Source organism: Ctenopharyngodon idella, chromosome 6 (genome assembly GCF_019924925.1).
Source record: "Ctenopharyngodon idella isolate HZGC_01 chromosome 6, HZGC01, whole genome shotgun sequence".
Taxonomy (NCBI): domain Eukaryota; kingdom Metazoa; phylum Chordata; class Actinopteri; order Cypriniformes; family Xenocyprididae; genus Ctenopharyngodon; species Ctenopharyngodon idella.
Genome location: NC_067225.1, coordinates 13058150 through 13072500, shown reverse-complemented (window position 1 = coordinate 13072500; position 14351 = coordinate 13058150). Strand labels below are relative to the sequence as shown.

Below are 14351 nucleotides of genomic sequence, written 5' to 3'. Positions count from 1 at the left end.
AATTTCAGGAGTTTATCAAGCATAAAGCTCACTGTGAGACTAACAGCACTGGGCCAAAGATAAGACACAATGTACCTTCAGGTGATATTTAGACACAGACCGCCGTTTCATTGCGTGGATTGGGGAATATTAATAGCCTCCACACCAACCGTCAGCAAAAAATAAAGCAAACCTCCAGCAGACGGCCTGTCTCATACAGTACAGGGCTGCTGCGCTGGTTTACTGCGTCCTGTGTCACAAATACATTCAGTTTACTAAAAACAGACAGACAGATTTCATTAATGATTTTGGTTGGTGTTGACCAAGCAGGTCTACAATAGCTGAAGAAAGCTATCTATACACCGATCAGGCATAACATTATGAGCACTGACAGGAGAATAACACTGATCATCTCTCCATCACGGAACCTGTTAGTGGGTGGATATATTAGGCAGCAAGTGAACAGTTTGTCCTCAAAGTTGATGTGTTAGAAGCAGAAAAAATGGATTTGAGCGAGTTTGACAAGGACCAAATTGTGACGGCTAGACGACTGGATCAGAGCATCTCCAAAACTGCAGCTCTTGTGGGGTGTTCCCGGTCTGCAGTGGTCAGTATTAGAGCTGCACGATTTTTGCTAAAATGTGAATCATGATTTTTCTCCATGGGAATTGAGATCACAATTCTCTCACACGATTCTCATTTTTTCAACCAAAACATTTATTGCAAAAAAAGAAGAAGTTTATGTGCTTTATTTAATGTTAAGCATCTAATGTGAGTTTGAATATCATTGTGTGCCTTTTATAGCCGTACTGAAAGCAACAATGGACAATTTACCTCAGCTCTTCAAAATAAAAGGAAACAAGAACGTTTACACTGTCAACTCACTGTGAACAGACAAGTGAATTATATGACAAAAAAATGTTTCAGTAACTCAGTATGTGTTTTTTATAATGTTAAAATGGTGTACTATTCATGAATTTGATTAAACTTGCTGCTCGAAATCCACCAAGTAAACTGACTGATCTGTTTAGGTCTGCCTCCTTGTTACATGTGGGTGACAGAAAACGGCATAAATGAGGAAGAGAGAGGAGAAGTGATTGGGATTTATATCCGAATTAATAGTGTTTTGTTTTACACTGTGTGAGTGTGACCAATAAACTGATTTGACTGATATAGCATCTTGTATTGTTGTAAAGTAAATAAGTGAACACGTAAATGCAGCATGATCTAAATACATCGCCGTCATTTAGAAAGAAGCTCGAATTATGTATGAATCGAGATCGTGATCTTTTTTTTGATTAGTCGTGCAGCCCTAGTCAGTATCTATCAAAAGTGCTCCAAGGAAGGAACAGTGGTGACCCGGCGACAGGGTCATGGACGGCCGAGGCTCATTGATGCACGTGGGGAGCGAAGGCTGGCCCGTGTGATCCGATCCAACAGACGAGCTGCTGTAGCTCAAATTGCTCCAGAAGTTAATGCTGGTTCTGATAGAAAGGTGTCAGAATACACAGTGCATCAGTTTGTTGCGTATGGAGCTGCATAGACACATACCAGTCAGGGTGCCCATGCTGACCCCTGTCCACCGCCGAAAGAGCCAACAGTGGACACGTGAGCATCAGAACTGGACCACGGAGCAATGGAAGAAGGTGGCCTGGTCTGATGAATCACGTTTCTTTTACATCATGTGGATGGCCGGGTGCGTGTGCGTCTCTTACCTGGGGAACACATGGCACCAGGATGCACTATGGGAAGAAGGCAAGCCGGCGGAGGCAGTGTGATGCTTTGGGCAATGTTCTGCTGGGAAACCTTGGGTCCTGCCATCCATGTGGATGTTACTTTGACACGTACCACCTACCTAAGCATTGTTGCAGACCATGTACACTCTTTCATGAAAACGGTATTCCCTGGTGGCTGTGGCCTCTTTCAGCAGGATAATGCTCCTGCCACAAAGCAAAAATGGTTCAGGAATGGTTTGAGGAGCACAACAACGAGTTTGAGGTGTTGACTTGGCCTCCAAATTCCCCAGATCTCAATCCAATCGAGCATCTGTGGGATGTGCTGAACAAACAAGTCCGATCCATGGAGGCTCCACCTCACAACTTACAGGTCTTAAAGGATCTGCTGCTAACATCTTGGTGCAGATACCACAGCACACCTTCAGGGGTCTAGAGGAGTCCATGCCTCGACGGGTCAGGGCTGTTTTGGCAGCAAAAGGGGGACCAACACAATATTAGGAAGGTGCTCATAATGTTATGCTTGATCAGGGTATATAGTATAATATATAATATAATGAAATATAGACAGAGAAAGATGTTTTTGAACACCAGAAAGGTTTCAAAAGGGGTTTTTCCACATGTAAGAACCATTTTGGTTCCCCAAAGAACCTTTCAGTGTTCAGTTCTTAAAAGAACATTTTTTATTTGTGTGAAGAACATTTTTCCACTGTAAATAACCTTGTGTGCAATGGAAAGGTTCAATAGATGTTAAAGGTTCTTCATAGAACTATCAATGCCAGTCAAGAACCTTTTAAGACTGTCCTGACCACAAGGATACGTCTTATTGTTCAGTTCATCCCAAAATAAACCTCCTGTCAACATACATGAAGCAATCCAACACACTTCTGGACAGACACTGCAGCTCTCCTCAACACATCCGGACCAGAACGCTCTTCTCCTCACACAAAATACAAGACAGCTGGATCTGTCATCTTCAGTAGAATGTCTCTGGACCGAAGGTAAAACATCATCCGAGAGCACAAAAGAAACAAGCTCGGCTTCGCATGAAAAAGCCGCTCTGGCAGCCTCCAGGAGAGAGAGAGAGGAGAGCAGAAAGGTAGCAATCAATATTGAAACACAGAAATTAAGCATTTAAATCACTAATTAGGGAGTAGACTGCTCTTCACACCTGTACGGCGTTAAGCTTGCCAGCATCACACATCTGTCTGCGCGCACCTGCCAAACACCTGCCGCCTGCTCAATGCTGCCTGATTACAGCGCCGCTCGCTCATTACTGCCTCCGCACGCACACACACTGATCCTGGAGCAGCTGCCGGCGGGGAGAGCGAGCCGTCGAGGTGAGCGCGCTGATCCTGGAGCAGCTGATTCACATGGCTGCTTCCTTTATGCCCCAGTTCCTGCTCTTCACTCGTACAGGCCGGAGCAGACGGATTATGTCCCGGATCACAGCTCGCTCGCTCTTGCACTTTTACAGAATTCCTCCCTGTGCGATTTGCATATGTAATTTCTGAAGCTGAAGGGGTGATAGGGGAGCGTGTCTTTCTTTTCTTCACCTCTCCACATCTTTTTTTTTATCCCTCTCTCCCACCTGTCACCATAAAACCTCTTTCTTCGCTCCGTTCTGCTGCTGGAGCTCTACATTATATTCAGGCATTGAAATAAAATGCGGCTCTTCAACAAACGCGTGACTGAAGTCGTCACATCGAAGGACTGCATTCAACGTGACGGCCAACAGCACTGCAGTCTAGAAAACCAGCCATTCATCCATCCATCTAGAATACTTACAACCCTCTTCAATTCCATTCAGCTGGATTTATTTGTACAGACACATAAACTCTAGAAAACTAACTATCCATCAGCCGACGTGTTTCAGCAACACTTCTGTACCCTAAAACTCAAGCAATTCATTACCAATGATTCAGAACACTCACCGTCCATTATATTGACCCAAAGTGCTGAAACAGTACGCAAAAGTGAATCTACAACAATTACAAGTCTCCAAAAGCTAAGGAATAAAAGTCTGATTTAAGAGTAGATTTAAAATGTCCAATGAAGGAGCAGACCTCACATGATAGGAGACAATTCTGAAGCCACGGGAAAGGCCCAATCACCCTTTGAGGTGATCATGAAAACATGAGAATTTTAAAATCAACCCTGAATTTAACAGGAAGCCAGTGGAGGAATAGAAGAGAATAGGAGTGCTAGAATAGCAGAGATATGCTCCGTCTTTTTAGACCCAGTCAGAAATCTTGTGGCCGCATTTTAGGATTTTCAAGTGAAATAATGAATATTGCGAAAGACCAGAGCAATAATCGAATTGTGATGTGACAGGTGTGTGAATCACTAATGACAAATCTTTGCATGAAAGAAGATGCTTAAACTTTGCAGTAGATCTCAAATGGAAAAAGCTTCCTTTAATAACAGTGCTAATTTGTTTATCAAAAATAGTGAAGGGTCAAAGATCACGCTGTTTTTAATTTGTTTGCGTACACTGCTTGAGTTTCAGTTTATTTATAAAGCACTATTAAAACAATAGAGCGTTGACCAAAGTGCTGTACAATAATAGAATTATGCCTAATAAAAGAAAACAACAACAAAACACAGACAAGACACCTAAAAACAGTACAAACAAAACCAATGCCTCGACACACTGCAGTCTCCAAAGCTAGACAAAGAAGAGGCGCCTTCAGACGTCTTTTATAAACGTTTAGAGTTGGAGCGACTCATGTGAGACGGTAGACTACTCCATCTCTTCGGTGCTGCGACTGCAAAGGCCTGATCACCCCTTCGCTTGTACCTAGTCCTCTGAACAATTAAAACAGCCTGGTCAGAAGACCTTAAAGTCCTAAGAGGCTTGAGAGTCGACCTAACTGGGCTTCCAGAAGAAGAAGCAAGAATTTGCAGGACAACCAAGAATCAAAACATCTGTTTTATCCTCATTAAGCTGCAAAAAATTATTTGTCATCCAAATATTCTTATCATTTATGCATTTCAGCAAAACATCAGCATCTCCAACACTAATCATCATTTAAAGCCACACTATGTACATTTTCGCCACTAGAGGTCGCTTATTCAAAACAAAGGCGTAGCTTGATGACGCCTTGATTTTGCGGAATCATGGGATGTGTTGTCTTCACGTCAACAGCCGGTGGAAAAGAATCGGGACGGGACTTGGGCGGAAATCATGTTCATGGATGAGATTATTAACGTTACCGTAGTATGAAGCAGAGCAGAGCGAGTGATGTTGGAGCTGAACGAGGCCGCTGGAGCAATTGATAATGAGAGACAAGCGTGACACACGCCTCGAGAGCAGCAGATTTATTATGCCGCAGTCGCAGCTTCTGCATCTTCCGGTCAAGCGTATGTGGGGTAAAGCAGGGCTGTTTATCATATTAGATACATTTGTGTGTTGAAAGTTGCTATGAGACACTTGTTGCACACTGCAGTAAGATAGATCGATATTACTCATGGTAAAACATGGTACTCAAAATCAAGAAAATGAGATTTAAACAATAAGACTTACCGTGTTGAGCTATATAACATGATTAGTTTTCTGTCAATGAATGTATCCAAACTCACCTGTCTAATAAAACACATAATATATTAAAGCGTCTTTGGTGTTTCCATGGTTTCTACAAAATAAAACCAAAAATTGAGGGTAACGTCGCCTATCGATGACATCATGAATGTTGTCATTGATAGACCGTGTCCGTGCGTCACCTATGTCCTGGTTAAAATTGCTTATTTCTCTGGATTTAAACATTCTTGGAAACATCTGGGATAACGTAAGTACACAAGTCAACAAAATATTTAACACTGTTCTAGTGGTTTTGGGTTATTTTAATCCAAAAATCTTTTACATTGTGCCTTTAACATCCAAACTGAGAGTTTTACATTCACTGATCGAATGCACTTTTATTCCTTGTAAACTTAAAACTACAAACCAATCAGTAATGTTGTGCGTATACCATTGTTTTCAGACTCACACACACACACACACACACACACACACACACACACACACACACACACACACACACACACACACACACATTTTGAGCCAGAAGCATTTGTCAAAAACCTGGACTTTAAGTCCCACTGAGTGTATGTACGAGAAAGAGAGAAAGAGAGGTGGAAATGTGTATGGAGGCTTAGAGGAAGTCGCCCTCCTCCTCGTTCGATCTAATAGGATCATTCTCATTCTGCTGGAGCTGTTCAGCAGTTACCGGATCACCATCTGTGTGTGTGTAAACCTGAGTCATTCGAGAGCTCCGCTCGGCAAGGTACAGCAGCTCCTCTAATGACTCTTAATCTTTTCTTTAATTAAATCGTGCAGCCAACCTGAAAAATCTATCTTAATGCAAATGAGCAGGGCCCTTTTTGGCATTTGCTCACCGTAATGCACTAATAAGGTTAATTTAATAAAAATCTGTTCCAGTTTTTGCAGATAATTGTATGTTTTCTTGATCTATTTTGCGCAGGAGACGTTTGTTTGTGTGCGTTTGTACGGGAGCGTGTTCGAGGTGAGCTGTGTGATCCCTGCGATCCCTGACGATATTTCAGGCCTTTTCCAGCAGTTTTCATTACGGAGGAACAACGCGTGTCTCTGTAGAGCTCGTTTGCGCGGCCGTCACCGTAACCTGTGGAAACAGATCTGAGACCTTCGCTGTCTGCGCCGCTCATTACGGCCACTTTCCCCACCGCGCCACAACATTACACCTTATATAAATATGACAAATGCTTTGTTTATTTCATATTATATTCATGAATAATTTAATGTTATCTTGGCTAAGGTGTAAACTAATATGAAAACCCTGAATTATTAATTTAATATGCGTCATAGCAGGTGATGTTTAATCTGTACAGTGAACAAGCGCTTCCTGTGAATACCCAGCATGCACAGCAGGTCGCTGCTCATCTGACGCCCGGCCTGGAGGTTTATAATGAGTCTCGTAGTCGAACAGGTTCTGCTGTTCTCAGGCTGACCAGGGTCAGTTAGCACCTATCGGTGGACGACAGAACTGCACCGTGACTGCAAAGAGCATCTTTCTCCAATGACGTTAAAGTATCCGAAGTTATAAACACTGTAAATCTTTAAATTTAAGTTTTGGTTACACTTTAATTCAAGATGTCCTTGTTACAGTGTAACTATACATTTAAGTACTGAGTAATATTAATTAACAACATTACTATAAAATTAATGCTATAGGATTAGGGTTTGGTTTAGGGTTAGTTGCATCTAATTATGTATAATTCACTGTTATTTTACATTAAGTACTAGGGCTGGGTATTGACAAATTTCATGATTCGATTCCAATTCACATTAAGCTTGTGATTCGATTCGATTCTGATATCAGGTATAACACATGCCAAATTTTCTCAAGGAATACAATCTCAAGCTGTTTTATTGACATCTTTCCTCGGTTGAAACACTAATTGATTGATTACATGAGACATGATTCATTTCAGTAATTTGTTCAATATATTTTAACATTCCTTCTGATGTTCATTCATGTAAAGTAGTCATTCGGCAAATGGAAGTTGATTAAATGAAATATAATTGTTTTTAATTTAAATTTTGTTTGTGCTGTGTAAATCTGTGTCAAAACTAATTGTATTGCTGCTCATTTTGGCCAGGTCACTCCTGTGAAAGAGATTTTTAATCTCAGTGAGTTTTTCCTGGTTAAATAAAGGTTAAATAAAATAAATAAAATAAAAATGTTTATTTGGTGCTGTAGCTAGTAGTAAAGCGGGAAAGATGATCCGTTCACGAGACGCTTCTCTTGATCACGACACGTTAAAGAGAGCCAAAACTAAAATGGACAGAATTTTGAATCTGATACTTTGTTTCATATCAAAAGTAACAAAGCACAAAGCTTATTTGCAGTTCATTGGATGGGATCAATGAATGGGATTGGATCTGCTAGAAGACTCTCTGTGACTTCTGAAGAAATGGCAGAGTGTCACTTTTTTTTCCACAAGAAGAGTGGAATATTTCAAAAGAAACCCAAGAGTTATCTGCTATTAGTTAAACATTCTCTCTAATAATTTATGCCAAAATAAGCCCCAAAATCCACCCATCATGTCCCGAGAGAGAGATTCTGGGTGGTCAGACCAAAACTGGAGCCAGTGGGCATGTCAGTTGAAAATGTGCTGTGGTTCAATCCCCTGATTCTACTCAAACTGAGTGGGCTGTGACAAAGAAGACCTGGAGAATGTCACAGTCACAGGTGAGACTGAGCGTCTTCAGTAGATCCTGTGAAATGAAGCGCTCTGGAGTCTCTGTGGACACCAGCATCCTCAGGAGAGCAGAGCTCTAACGCTCCTCTGAAGAGGGAACTAAACTCTGCTGTTTCCCCTCTTCACTCTTCAGACCCCTGGGAGACGCTAGAGCACCGTTTACCGTTATTTTTGTCACATAATTGTCAGTGAATTAAATAACATATTCTGAAAATAGTAGTAAAAAAAAAAAAACATGGCATTTGTATCACAAAAAGTTGTGTTTACACACTTTTTAACATGGAACTAATGCAGGATAAATGCACTTGTACTAGAATCACAAAGATTCAAAGTGATAATTTCAAAGAAAATAAAAAACTTGGAATAACTATCTGCATATGTGTGCACCCCCCTTAATTAGACAACATCACACACACACACACCTACACACACACACACACACACACACACACAGTAGTTGTCCTCCTTAATTTTTGGTTGTGTATCCAGTAGAGCCAGCGATCATAAACTCCTGGTGAAGGGATGTATCATACTCTCTGCCGGACTCTCAATAATCCGTAATATAATCCTGAACAGAGACTCGTGTTTCTGCGTTAGTCATTTCAGTCAGAGAGAATTTTAAATCTCCCTCAGTATGAGATTTATCTGTTGTGGCATAAGGCTTTTTTTTTTCCCTTTTTTTTTTGCTTAATATTACAGTATCTGTTTGTCGCTGGATAATTTGTGTAACAGGAAAATTGGGTCGATTAAGCCTGGATGTGGATCGCTTACGGCAGAAGTGAATCCAGATAAAGTGCAGCGGTCGAGGACTGGACAGACATCAGACATCTACCAGAGCTCTTACTGACCCATTATCAAACACTTTCCATTTGTTCACATTCTTCAGCCATAAATCTGTTTGACATCTGCCTTTCCAATCAGCCATGAGATCAACAGGAACAATCTGGATTAAAAACCTGAATCAAATTTGCCAATGCTTGAGGACTTGCATCATTATCTGATATAGCTACACCCTGCAACCACCCAGAATACTCTACATACCTGTATTCAGAATGCAATAAAAACCAATGAGAACCACCTAGCAATATGCTAAAAAACAATGCTTAACAACTGCATAGCAATGCCCTGTCAACCACCAAGTACCCTCTTGCAACCTCATACCGCTGAAAACACTTTAGCAAAAACACTAAAAGCAAATTAGCAACTGCATAGCAACACTCAAGCAACCACCCAGAACACAACCTCATAGAAATGCACTAAAAACACCTAGCAACCTCATAGCAATGCACAAAAACAACACTAAAAACAACTTTACAGCTGCATAGCAATGCCCTGGAAACCACAGATCAATGCAAAACCACTGAGGACACCACTTCAATATGCTAAACAAGAACTCCATAGCAACGCCCTGGCAACCATGACAATACTTGATCATTTAAGCTCCAGTCATTTTCTTCAAACACAGTATTGTTTCATTGTGCTACTGTTAATAATTCACTTGATCTACAACCCTGACTGTTTGTGTTTATCATACAGAAAAGTGAGAATTAACTTAAAACCTTAAACGGGTTTTGCAAATGAAATTAAAATGTTCACGGCCGCACCTGGTCATTATTAATTCACAGCTCGTTGCAATAATATATTACACATATGACATCTTTTTAATCTGAATGCGATATCTGCTAAACATAACACATGTAAATAGTTCTCCAGGAAACGCGGGAGATTTTCATAAGACCAAATCTTATCGCAAATATGAGGTTCAAATGGTTCAAAAACACAGCAAACTGATTAATAGCCAACAACTCACGTTAAAACTTGCATGGAGAGTTTTTAATCCAGTTTAGATTCCTCAGGAGAAACTCACGCCGCGTTGTGGGAGATTTGCTATTGATTCAGATTCGCGACTTTGTTTGCGAACCTATTTTTCAGATTTGTTTAAAAGAATCGACACAAATGAGCCATTTGTTCGCGAATCGAACATCACTACGAAAAGAAACTTTGCAGTACAAAACTGCACAAATTGAGTGACTGAAAAGCTAAAATTAGAGCAGTTAATCGATTTTTGCTCAAAGAGGAAGAAGTAAATTTAAATGTTCATATTATCTGATTGAACGGAAAGAGAAACTGCGCCCAAAGGGATATGTGTGTGTGTGTGTGTGTGTGTGTGTGTGTTAATTATCATGCCAGTGTGTTGACCTCAATATCAAAGCTCTCTGAAGGTATGTTGAGAGGCATGGAGGATAACCGCTTCACGAACGGATTAAATTGGAGTCTTTTTAAACAGGCGGCATATTAGTTTAAGAGCAGACTTGCTTTTATACCACAGTAAGTGCAGATTACATGAAAGAGAAGCTCTATTCCAAAACCTAACGAGCTGCCCACTGCCTAGATAGACAGCAGCCTTCTAAGGCCACATCCTAACAAGGTGACGGATGTACATCATTCTAAATAGGCAGCTCACGTGAAGTGCACTAAACTCAACGTACAGTGGATTCCATTAGAGTCTGACATTAAAAATATGCTAAGCTAAAGACATGATGCCAAGGTCTCTTTAAGACAAGTTCACTCAGTGGTCATCATGGTAATGCCTACAGGCAGCTGTTGGTACATGTAGTAAGAGTCCAAAAGTTTTTCTGAATGTTCTCACAACGTTCAAAACATAAATTTTTTAAAATGTTTCAAAAACGATTCTCTTGGTTATGTGAACGTTAGAAAAAACAAAGGGAATGTTTTCTCTATTTTATCATTTTTCAAGTATTATGGGAATGGTACTTTTGAATGTTGTCTGAACCATCTGAAAAACAGTAGTAACATTTAAAAAACAGACTAACATCCAACTAAATGTTTCAGAAAACTTTGAACGAATGTTTTTTTTTCAACGTTACTGGAAGAACTTTTGTTCGTAACACTGAGAGAACCTTGAGAGAACGTTCCCTGTTGCATCTGTTGGCTCAGAATGTCTCCTATGAAGAAGGAAGCTCAATAGGTCTGAGCTGGAGAGAAAGTACATGAGCTGAATGTGTCTAGCATGTGCTTTACCGAACGTTTGATTGTAAGAACTCGCAAATGTGATTATTATGGTGTGTGAAGTCGTCTTGAGGATTAATGTTGTATTTTCTCAGGTCTAAAAACAGCTGTTACCTGGTTCAACCTCTTCAACGCTGATTAAGGTCGTTTCAGAGGTGGAGCTACAAGCGTACCTGCCACTTTATAGCCTTTTATAAAGCTCTTCTCCTTAATCTGCCTTCACAGGATGAGAAATTTACACATCCTCGCATTACTTGGCTGTCGTCTGACATCAGCCAGGGTTCCAGGAGGTGTGTGTGTTTGTGTGTGTGTGTGTGTGTGTGTGTGTGTGTGTGTGTGTGTGTGTGTGTGTGTGTGCGTATTGTCTTCATGGGTTGAACTGGAAGCGCCACACAGGATGTTGAATTGGAATGACAGGAAGAAGAATTTATTGCACTGCAATTCGAACAAATTCAACACAGTCACACAACAGGAATTTAATCCAGTCCAACACAACAACAAAATGGGCAAGAACAGAAACATATTTTGGGCTTCTATATTGTAATCTGTTTCATTGTTCGTTGCTTTTGTGTGTTTCCTCCTGGGAAGTTCATTATGCTATGGTTTGGGAAGTCATAATTACGGCGTCAGGCGTGTTTAAATTATTAGTGATGTACCTGATTTACAAAAAAATAAATAAAAAAAATAATACAATTTGTAATTCTATTTCTACAAAATTATAAATAATATTTTTGCTTCATTTTTTTTTAACTTACATTTATAAATGTGCAAATTTAATTTATGAAGGTCGTAATTGTATTGTAGAAGGTACAGTACATGCAAGGAAGCTTGTTTTATTGTAAATAAAATCTTTTTTTAATTAATTTCAACAAATTATTTTGTGGTGCTGTTCACTCACAAATATGATCTCGAGCTCCATTTAAAAATACAGCAAGATTTGTTTTTAATTTCTACAAAATAAATTTCAGTAAATAATGTGTATCAGGTGTTTTTTATTACTTTATTTGTTTTTATTCAATTTATGACTTGAACACACCATTTGTCTCCAATTTGAAGACATTGGGATGAATTAGAGCATTGTGGGAAAGAAGTATTCTTCCTCATGGTCCATAAAAAGAAAGTTTATTAAATATGATGAAATCTATATAAATTTGCCTTTACATTGATTAATTTAGCAGATGCTCTGAAATGTCCAGAAATCCATGCTACAAATGAAAAATATTGTTATAAGCATCACTTATATAGTTTATTTGAATTTAATTCCATTTTAATTCTACTTCTTTAAATTTGCTTGTGAATTACAATTCTGCATCCCGTTTGTGACCTCAATTCAAATCCAGGCATTCTTAATTCAGTTCTTAATGTCGCACAAGGCACAACCCTGTCTTGTGTGTGTGTATAATAGGTAAATCACGCCCCGTATCCCAGCATGCTCCCTGGTGGCACCGGGCCTGGCAGCAGGCGTCTCGTGTCAGCCGCGTAGCATGGCAACAGCATGTCAGCGCGGCAACGACAACCGCTCTCCCGACGACCGAAAAAGACATCCGTCAATGTCTCGTTGCCGTGTGATTCCTGCGTTGGGATTTGCCGCTTGCGGAGATTCTATCCACAGGTCTAATCAAAAATCTACAGCTGAAGGAGGATGAGGGAAGATTTATAAGATGAATACAGTGAGGCAGCTTCCATCGGGGCCGAACACTCCCTCACTGTCTTCCTCTGTTGTTGGCGTCTAACGGTGAATGTTTGGGGGTGTTCAGGGTGAGGACGCCGGTAGCATCTCTGTCATGAAGTTGTGCTGATCACACCTTCAGTAATAAGCAGCTTTACCTCCAGAATAACAGCAGAGCCTCCCGCTATCAGTCTCACTCATTCACAGCTCGCTAACAGGGTGAGAGAGAGAGAGAACGAGGACGAGAGGGGAAAATTCCTGATTAAAAGAGGAAAGACAGCAGCAATTAGGCACCAGATTACAGCACTTCTTTGAAGAAATCCTTCACCCAAAAATGACAATTCTGTCATCATTTACTCTCACCTCATGTCACTCCAAACCCTATGCCTTTCATTCAGCTCTGCGATTGACTAAAAGTCGTATGGGCTACATGAAACGCAAAAGGTGATAGAAAAAAGCATGTTTCTGAATGACAGATCCTAGCGATGACATGTAGATGGAGAAGAGAAGCGGTCCAAGCACCGAGCCCTGAGGCACCCCATGAATGAAGACTGGCTTTCTCCAAAACACTCCATTAAAATGGTTCAAAAAGTAAATTACTATATTCCAAAGCTTCTGAACATGATGCTTTGTGTGAGGAACAGACCCAAATTTAAGTTGTTATTCAGTGAAAAGTAGAATGTAAATGGAATTTGGAGTCAATATTGTTAACGCTTCATGTTTTGCAGTCTACACGACTTTTGAGTAAATTTCAGAGCTGAATCAGAGATTTTCTTAACATAAGTTTGCTATCATGTTGGACTGCTTTCTGAACTATTTTTGTAACCAATTATGTTTTTTTTGTTTTTTTGGAGCTTGACATCCCCAGTCCCCAATTACTGTTCAGCACATTGAAAAGAGCAACCAGGATATTCTTCAAAAGTTCAGCTTTTGTATTTCATAGAAGAAATGGATTTGGAACGACACGAGGGTGAGTAAATGATGACAGAATTTCCATTTTTGGGTGAAGTATTGCTAAAACTGAGCGCCGAGTCTTATCTACACATACACCGCCTGAGCGACGCAAAAACACTGGTGCCAAAATTCATTTTTCATGTGTTTCTGTGGATAAAAGCCACATGCAAGTAAGAGTGATTTCAGCAGGACGGAGCTTTAATTCACAGAGTCCCCTGAAGGAGAAATGCATGAGATGGAAAAATAAATAAATATGATGATAAACAGCTTTGCGTTAGCTCAGGTTTATGAGTACTTATGTAAATGCCCGAATACCTGGATTACTGTTTATAATCTGCTTATGAAGAGACCACACACACACACACACACACACGGATTCTCCTGCAGTGACAGGTGTTTCTGTACTAGTGTCTGTTACAAAAGCTTATGAGTCACTGAAGCTACACTGCTATGAAGGCACGCACACACACACACACACACACACACACACACACACACACACACACACACACACACACACACGTTAGCACTGGTTTTATTTGAGTGAGGTGTATATTTGTTCATTTTTGAGCAGAATGCCACAACCTAACAAACAAAATGCATCTCTGAGCTGTGGATCTGTGGAATAACACACTAACATACAACTCTAAATATTTCTACAATATCTTTATAAGGCAGAAATATTAAGAGTAGTTTGTCTTTTAATTATAAATGCCACTTAAATGCGTCCTTGCTGAATAAGA

At 40.2% G+C, this 14351-nt stretch overlaps 1 long non-coding RNA gene across 1 annotated transcript in view; it reads right to left on the bottom strand.

Moving 5' to 3' along the window:
• Positions 1-10007, bottom strand: part of LOC127514976 (uncharacterized) — a 49386-nt gene extending 39379 nt beyond the window's left edge. Inside the window, exon 1 of the long non-coding RNA XR_007930743.1 lies at positions 9766-10007. This is a non-coding gene — a long non-coding RNA (uncharacterized LOC127514976). The remainder of the gene's footprint in view (positions 1-9765) is intronic.
• Between the last annotated feature and the right edge of the window lie 4344 nt (positions 10008-14351).